Raw genomic sequence first — 8,871 nt, forward strand, 5'->3', positions numbered from 1 at the left:
ACCAAGACCACACAACTATTTGGAAAGGAATTTTTTTTTTTAATTATACCAACAAATTTACTCAGTATTGGTATAACTGCAAAAAATTTTATATGCAATATATGGCCATTAACATTATAGTTTTTGGCCTTCTTATAAGGTAGCTTACATATAAAGAAAGTTACTCTTTCCTTTCCTTCCTAATCTATGAAGTGTTGCAACCAACAGACCCCATCTCATAGGTTTTCACTATGTACTTAAAGTATGCATGAGTCCTCCCCTTTTGAAAGGTGAACAAACCTGAAATTCCCACCTAGAAAAAAATGCAAACTCAGAATTATCAAATCCTGACGTTTAGGCAGATGTATCACCAGAAATGTATTATGGGAAACTCTTAAATTGTTCATCTAACTACATAGTATTACAGGAAGTTACAGTGTTGGCCAAAAGAAGACACAGGTTTCTCATTAAATTTTGTTTCAATGCGTCTCAACATTCTGTGACAGAATTTTGGTCATGTTGTTTTTATGAAAAAGGATTGATTTTAAAAACTAATAACTTTAAACCAACACACAATACACACACACACACACACACACACACACACACGACCAAGAAAACATTGTCCTTTCCTTCTGAAGGTTTTACAATGTATTGTTGTTATTTCATTAACCAGACATTTACTATTAAATTTAAATGGCCAATTGATACATACAATTCTGAGACAGGTCTTCTAATACTGATTAAGATTCAGGTGGCAGGTATTACAGGTAGTGTTCATGCTGAGCTTTCTGGGCAGTCATGGTGACCTTGCCAGATGCAGAAGCCTCCTTTTTCACTATTGTGATGACACTTACATCAACTGCCCATCTCACGTCACAAACAGCAAAATGACTCAGAGGAGGATTATCAGAGAAGCTCTCAACACACATAGGCTTGCCAGGAACTATTTCAATGGTGGCAGCATCACCAGGTTTCAAAAATTGGAGACCACCTTCCAGTTTCTTTCCAAAATGGTAATCAATCTTCTCCTTCAGCTCAGCTAGCCTGCAAGTAATATGAGCTGTGTGGCAATCTTTCACAGGTGCATAGCCAGCACTGATTTGGCCTGGATGGTTCAGGCTAATCATCTGAGCCATGAAGTCAGCTGCTTTGATTGGTGGGTCATCTTTGCTGTCACCAGCCACATTACCACAATGAATATCTTTGAGAGACACATTCTTGACATTGAAGGCCACATGGTGCATTTCAACAGACTTAACTTCAGTTGTAGCATTGACCAAAGCAAAGATGACCGCCAGACCACCATGTTTGAGAACATCAGTCTCCACTTTACCCACAAGGACAGTGCCAATATGACCGATTTTTTGGATGTCCTGCAGGGACAGCCAAAAGGCTTGTCAGTCAGATGAGTTGGTGGCAGTAGCTATCCAGAGCTTCAAGCAGTGTGGTTCCACTGGAATTGCCATTTTTATGGGTGAATTTCCATCTCCTGAACCAAGGTATTTTAGCATTTGTTTCCAGCATGCTATCATCATTCCAACCCAAAACTGGCACAAATTCTACTAGATTGGGGTTGAGTCAATTTTCTCAATGTAGGTGCTGACTTCCTTAACAATTTCCTTGTATCTGAAGGAATTTTGCTAACACCAACAATTAGTTGTTTCACACCCAGTGTATAAGCCAGAGGGGCATGCTTTCAGGTCTGCTTGTTCTTGGAGAAAACTGCTTCAAATTCACTAACACCAGCAGCAACAATCAAAACAGTACAATCAGCCTGTGATGTGCCTGTGATGTTTTTCAATAAAGTCTCTGCATCATGAGGCATCATGATAGTCAAATAATACTTACTGGTCTCAGATTTCCAAAAGGAGATATAAATGGTGACATGAAACTCCTGTTCAGCCTTCAGTTTACCCAAGATCCAGATATCCTTGAAGGAGCCATTTTCCATCTCAGCTGCATCCTTTTCAAACTTTTTGATGGTTCTTTTGTTGATCCACCACATTTGTAGATCAGATGGCCGGCAGTGGTAGACTTGCCGGAATTCTGCATGCCCGATGATAATGAGGTTGATATGGATTTTTTTTCCCCCATTTTAGCTTAGATTTAGTGGTAATTTCACAACATCTGTGTTCTGTTGACAAAACTGTTGTGAAAAAGCTGGAAAGGAAATCTTTATAATCTTTCTGGATTACATCCATAGTCTTCAAATAATGATATATGTAACACATGATCTTACACATAAGCTTAGAGATAGCTTTTACCTTGTCTGTGGCTGTTCAGTCTTATCACCTGGGAATTCTGGAACCATGGTACTAAACTTGTCCAAGAGAGGAATTAAGTATACCAAATAGTAGGACAAATTATCTGCTGTTACTTGCTAGTATACAAAACAGCAGGACAAATTATCTGACAAATTTTCCCTGTAGAGGTCAACCTGTACTAGCTTGTCTACATTGTTATTAAAAAAGTATAGATGTTATGTTTTTTTGTTTGTTTTTGTTTTTTGTTTGTTTTTAGTTTATATAGCCTGGCTTTAGCTGCAAACAGTATTGCACACCTATCTTGATGGTACTTTTGAGTACTCTGCTTTGCCTTTATGCAGTCCCTTCCATATCCAATTGTGTGTGATAGCTGCAGTTGGCACTGTGGAAAGAATAAATGGAATTGTCCTTTGATGCAAGTTTGGCTCCTAGGTGACCCCTTGGTTTGAGGTCCCACAAGCTGATGAGAAGAGAACATATTCATGAAATTAGTGGATCTAAAAATAGCTAAATTAGTTTTTAAAAGGTGAAATTGATCAAGAATTCTGTAGTTTGGATTTCTTGGGCTGTTTTAGTGAAAATAAAAGGAAGTTTTTAAAAAAATCAATGATTGCCAGAGATTCTCTTAAAAATGCAGTGACATGATTCCAAAGGGGAGTCAGGAAGGCACTATCCCTTTGATACTAACTGGAATTCTTCTGAGGCTGCAAAAATATTAAACATGCTCGTATATTTGGATTCATACTAGTATATTTTGGATTCATTCAAAGTATCCCCTAATTTTATATCTTTGGCTCATTGTTATTCATGCTGTCGTAAAAGGAACTCTTACTGCTTGGGCTCTTGTTGACCCTCCTGTTGGGGGAAGGGGCAGGTTAATTTGAGGGAGGCTCAGGTATCCCAAATGGGATTAAATTATGAGAATTATTTAAAGTTATTTTGGAAAGAGAAAGCAAAACTAAAACACTGAATATTTTTGGTACAATTAAGCCAGTGGGTGGGTTTGTATAGTTTACTTAAAATAAAGTTGGAGATAGACGAAGTAGTTACAAAAATTTTAATAGATTATAGTAAATACTAGGTGGTCTGCCTGGTCTATCAATTCCTTGGACTATAAAAATAACAGAAGAGAACACATTCACTTAAGTTTTCCTAGCCTAAAGGAATTTTTAAAATGTAATAATGACACAAATATGAAAACTTTGGCCACTTCAGAAAAAGTGCTGATTAAAATGGTGTGACAAAAAGAATTATGATTCTGAGAGATGGGTTAGTCAAGGTCTCTTGAGGGGCTGGGAGTAGGAGGGGCTGGAGAACATTCTTACTGATATGGCTTAAATGGCCTGAGGGTAATGACTATCAAATACTAGTGCACAATGTCCTCTTATACCCAAGTTTGCTAATGAAATTGCTAATTAAAAGTTAAAGATGACCATCAAAGACCTGTATAGCACAGGGAACTCTGCAGAATATTATGTAACAATCTAAATGAGAAAAGAATTTGAAAAAGAATAGATATAAGAATAAATCAGTTTGCTGTACACCTGAAACTAACACAACATTATTAATGAACTATACTCCAATATAAAATAAAAAGTTAAAAAAAAGAAGAGAGACAAACGTTGTTAAAAGGATTAAAGTAGAAAAACCATGTGAAAACATTGTGTAACTAGTATGATAATTTTGCCTAGTATATTCAATTATTGTTTCCTTTTTTTGTGGTAATTTAGTTTGGAATCAAACATATTTAGTAAACACTAAATTCTTAAAAAAATAAAATAAATAAAATAAAAGTTAAAGGATGATGTGTTTATGTTAAGGGATAGGCTTACATATAAAAATATGACTCAAAGTAGAAATTTATAAATGGATGTACTGTATACTAATGCATTACCTCTACCAGAAAGTATTATTGGAATGGATGTGATGTCTGAATGGGGACTCTTTTTTCCATACCTAAAACATGAAGAAAAAGAAAGCCCTACTAATCTGCTCTTCACTTGTTTTAATGCGGTGTGTTCCATGGAAAGCTTTAGAATTACCTAAACCCACTCAAGTGGCTAATTTAAAACAGTACAGGATGTTTGGGTATCATCAAGAAAATTTGGCTTTATTTAAGGATATTTCAGTTTCACCTATATTAGTACCCCAAAACTCTTGTGACGAAAGCTGATGAATCCTGGAGTTTAACCATAGGCTATACGGGATTAAATAAAGTGTTGCCTTAATAATATTCTATATCCAACATGGTCTTAACAGTTTAAACTGTGCAACGTGGTAGGAGAAATCAGTATTCTGTGAACAATTTGGTTATTTTTCCCAATTCCTTTTTCAAAATGAAGCCACACTAATTTGTATACATGTGAAATGGAACCAAAAACATACTTAACTGTATACTCACACAGATATACAGAGATCCTGCTGATTATTGGCAAAACCTGTGTGAAGGGACTTCCTAGGTGGCACAGTGGTTAAGAATCCACCTGCCAATGCAGGGGACATGGATTTGAGCCCTGGTCCGGGAAGATCTCACATGCCACAGAGCAACAAAGCTCGTGCACTACAAAGAAGATTAGCCCCTGCTCACCAAAGCTAGAGAAAGCCCACATTCAGCAAAGAAGATCCAGCGCAGCCAGTAAATAAATAAATAAATAAAAGCAAGTAACTTAAAACAAATAAACAAAAAAACAAACAAAAACCTATGCTGAAGAGACAAATTTGATTAAATGAAAAAATACAAAAAATTCAGCATATCCATGATATGGTGTTGACAACTCAGTATGAAGATCAAATGGACAGAACTAAATGCTGGTTAATCTTGTGACCAGAGGGTCATAGATTAACAGCTAAACTACAAAGACAGGCAAAAAAATGATAAGATTCTTAAAAATTACCTGGACCTGAGACACTAAGGAATGTACCTCAAACAACCGAAAATAAGTTATTTTCTTTGATAGCTCCACAATGAAAAGAAAGCATGAAGATTTACTGAGTTGTTGATTTCTGAAAAAGTCACTTATTGTATCTGAGAATTTTACTAGTCCCTTTCTACAAAAGTACCAGGGAAATAGATGAATTTTAATGATATTCTGTACTACAGAAGACACTCTTGGAGTTTAAAACAATTCAGTCTAATACTTTATCCAGTCTACTCCTTGGGGTACTACAACTCCAGTGTTCAAATGATATGAGAAGTGTCAGCCACTTGCACTTAGGCTGTTTAGTGCCTTTTGCTAAAGCTCATGTCTGCCACCCAGCAATAACTGCTGTGATTTTGGAGTAGAAAGTTGCCAGAAGCTGTTGCCATATAAATTCCCTTTGAAAGACAATTTTTTGTCTGTTACTAGGCTTCTAATGAAACTGTTTCTGTTATGGGAGGACATAAAATTATTTTGAGACAAGAAATACCTCTCATGTCATGAGTTATGTCAAAACAATAATCCAATGGAGAGGAAAGCAAGCAGAGAAACTGGGAATGATATATTAAAAAATATGCTACAGCAGTACCCATCTCATAAACAGGTGGCTTTCATACCTTGGGTTCTATAAAAGATCCATTTCAGGAGTTACTTAAACTTATAGCTGAATGGGCATGTTTGTAAGATCAGTGAACAAGCCGCAGTGTTTGCATATGGTACCTCACAGGATGTTCAATCAATGCAGCCGTATTGTATCTGGTCAATGGCTGAAATTTGCAAAAAGAGCTAAAAAATAAAACCACTAAATAAGCAGAATTAGGAGCAGTGTTTCTCATGACATCAAAAGAACTAGGTAAAACTAATAAAAGAGTAGGTTTTGTGCCAATTCTTAGGCAGTAGCCTAAGAATTTCCTGGGGTTTAGAAAATAAGACTAAAATAATTAGAAAATAAAAGAAATCCCAATATGAGACACTATTGTTATGACAAAGAAATGTGGTTTTGAAGATGAGAAATCAAAGTTGTGTATAATGAAGTGTGTGTGTTTGTAGTTGACCTGAAACAAATAGACCTCCAGTTATTTCTCTAGCAAAGAGAGGTTTACTTGAGATCAGCAAAGAATTGCAATACAAGGTCTGCAACCACACCAAGCCACATGCAGGTCTCTCAAAACAAGGAGAGGAGGACTTTTATGAGGGGAAAAGGAAGTTGGGAGGGCTATAGTAAATAGAGTCCATTGGAGAAATTAAGAGTTGGATATATAGTGGCTTTTCATTGGCTGAATTGTGACAGTTTCTCACTGGTTGAGCTCTTGCCATGCAAAAAAAGAGAAAATCTTTCTTTTTGCTATTGGGCTCTGCTTTCATTGCAGATATGAGAGATCCTCTTTATGGACTCTAGACTCTCTTTTAATTGAAGTTGCCATTTTTTTAATAGTGTGCATGTGTAAATATATACATGTATACATACATACATATATACATGTATATACACACTTCAAAATGAAACTGGATCCAAAAAAGTGAATGTTCTTTTTCCACTGTTTGGAAGTGATCACTTGAGTATATTAGGTCATGGAGCCATTCAAGCATAGAAAAATGGCAGAAAAAAATATACCCCACTGTCCTTAGAAACTCAAAAATATGATTAATAATTCCTCTCTTTTTCAAACAAAGAGAAACTTGATCCTCAGAAACTAAATCACATAAAAGCACCCTGAAGGGCTTTGGGCTGACCTATAGCTAACATGCGGATGATACTGTCAAATTACCCACGGCCCCAAGTGTAGGTCTTGGTTGCATAAATACTTATTCTGGATTTGGAATTGCATACTCAGTAACTAAAGCAAACACCTATTGCCTGCAACTGAAAATAAACAAATTTTTATGTGCTACCCCTTACATCATCTGGATAAGAAACCCATTTTACAACACATGGAGTACAACAATGAGCTAAGAAACACCAGCTGTGATGAAATTTTTATAAACTTTACAAATCTGGAGTGGCCTGCTTATAGATCTTCTTATTAAATTGATTGGTGATTAGAGACTGAAGGGATGACTTGCAAGAAAGAATGATTCATGTGTTAAAACACAACTTGTGGGACTTCCCTGGTGGTGCAGTGGTTAAGAATCCCCCTGCTAATGCAGGGGGCATGGATTCAAGCCCTGGTCTGGGAGATTCCCACATGCCCTGGAGCAACTAAGCCCGTGTGCCACAACTATTGAGCCTTCATTCTAGAGCCCTCGAACCACAACTACTGAGCCCCATGTGCCACAACTACTGAAGCCCGGGAGCCTAGAGCCCATGCTCTGCAACAAGAGAAGCCACCACAATGAAAGCCTGCAGGCACCACTACAAAGAGTAGCCTGCACTCACCACCTGCAGCAACATAGACACAATGCAGCCAAAAATCAATCAATCAATCAGTCTAAAATAAAATTTAAAGTGTGAAGGTAAGGGGGATTACCATTGGATGGATTGATAAAATAATAAGGAAAAGATAGGGAATAGAGGATGGAGCCTGATGTATGAATGGAGACACACAAACTTATTCATTTTTTTTTTTTCCTTTTTCTCTACCCAGTTGAGCCATTCTGGGACATAGCTTGCATTTAGTAGTTCCAGAGGAAGAATCAGCTTCTAAATATGATACCATGATAATTCTAAATATTTAGTACTTGAAATCTTAAAGAATGATTGGGATGGTTCTTCCTTCCTGTCACTTAAGCTAAGATTAATGATTCTGCCTCTTTGCTACCTAGTGGATGAACAGTTTCATAAGCGTGCCCTTTTCCAACCCTACACAGTGTAACTGAGAATGAATGAAGGAGGAGACATTGGCCAATTTCATGTTGCTGCCAGTTCCAAGAGTCAGTATCCTTGTTGCAACTGACAGTCCTACTGCAGGTGGAGCATCCGGATGAAATTTATTACAAATGGAAAAAGTGGAAACAATTGCTAATTCAGCAGGAGCAAGAAATGGGTAATGCAATAAGAAACTAATACTACTTTGATGCTTTGAGAGCAAGAGAATCATACTACCTCTTATATCTATTCACAGATGCTCATAAGGGTGATGCTATTTCTTGTCAGAACTTAAGCTGAGGATCCAGGATGAGTCCAGGGGGATTTAGCAAGTATTCATTCTGGAGTTTTCTATGTGATGATGCATCTCAATGATTTTAATAACACTGTGTGGATGAACACATGGAATAGCTATAAAACCGATCTTTCTTTTGTTTCCCATTTTACAGGTTATGCTAATCACATCAGACAACTTTTGAGAGATAATGTATGTAAACTTTTCCTTCTCAAACACCCCTGAAGATTTTGTTCAACAGGGCCATAGACCATTATGTAATTATTGACTTAAATTATAATATATTGAAAAGCATGCCTAGATACAATGGAATTAAAGTATTTTCTGTGCCCAACTTATTGTAGTATTCTCTCTCTCATGATTTTTGGGGGTGGAAGCCATAAACAAGATAAAGGACACTCAGCAAACTAAAAACAGTGTTAGTTTAGGGAAGACCGGGTGGGCTCACATAGCATACCAATGGGAAGTTCTTTGGAATACTCCAAGTAAACTGTATTTGGGAGTGACAACTGACCATATAACATTTGGGGGGGTGAGAGGGTCAACTTTTTTGGTTCCAAGATATATTTTAAACTCAATCAGCAAATTCAGTGGCAACAGTATGTT

The 8,871-nt window shown here is 36.9% G+C and overlaps 1 pseudogene; it reads right to left on the bottom strand.

The window, feature by feature from the left end:
* Positions 1-743: 743 nt before the first annotated feature.
* On the bottom strand, positions 744-2,062 carry LOC130829882 (elongation factor 1-alpha 1-like; annotated as a pseudogene).
* Between the last annotated feature and the right edge of the window lie 6,809 nt (positions 2,063-8,871).

This window comes from Hippopotamus amphibius, chromosome 10 (genome assembly GCF_030028045.1).
Source record: "Hippopotamus amphibius kiboko isolate mHipAmp2 chromosome 10, mHipAmp2.hap2, whole genome shotgun sequence".
Taxonomy (NCBI): domain Eukaryota; kingdom Metazoa; phylum Chordata; class Mammalia; order Artiodactyla; family Hippopotamidae; genus Hippopotamus; species Hippopotamus amphibius.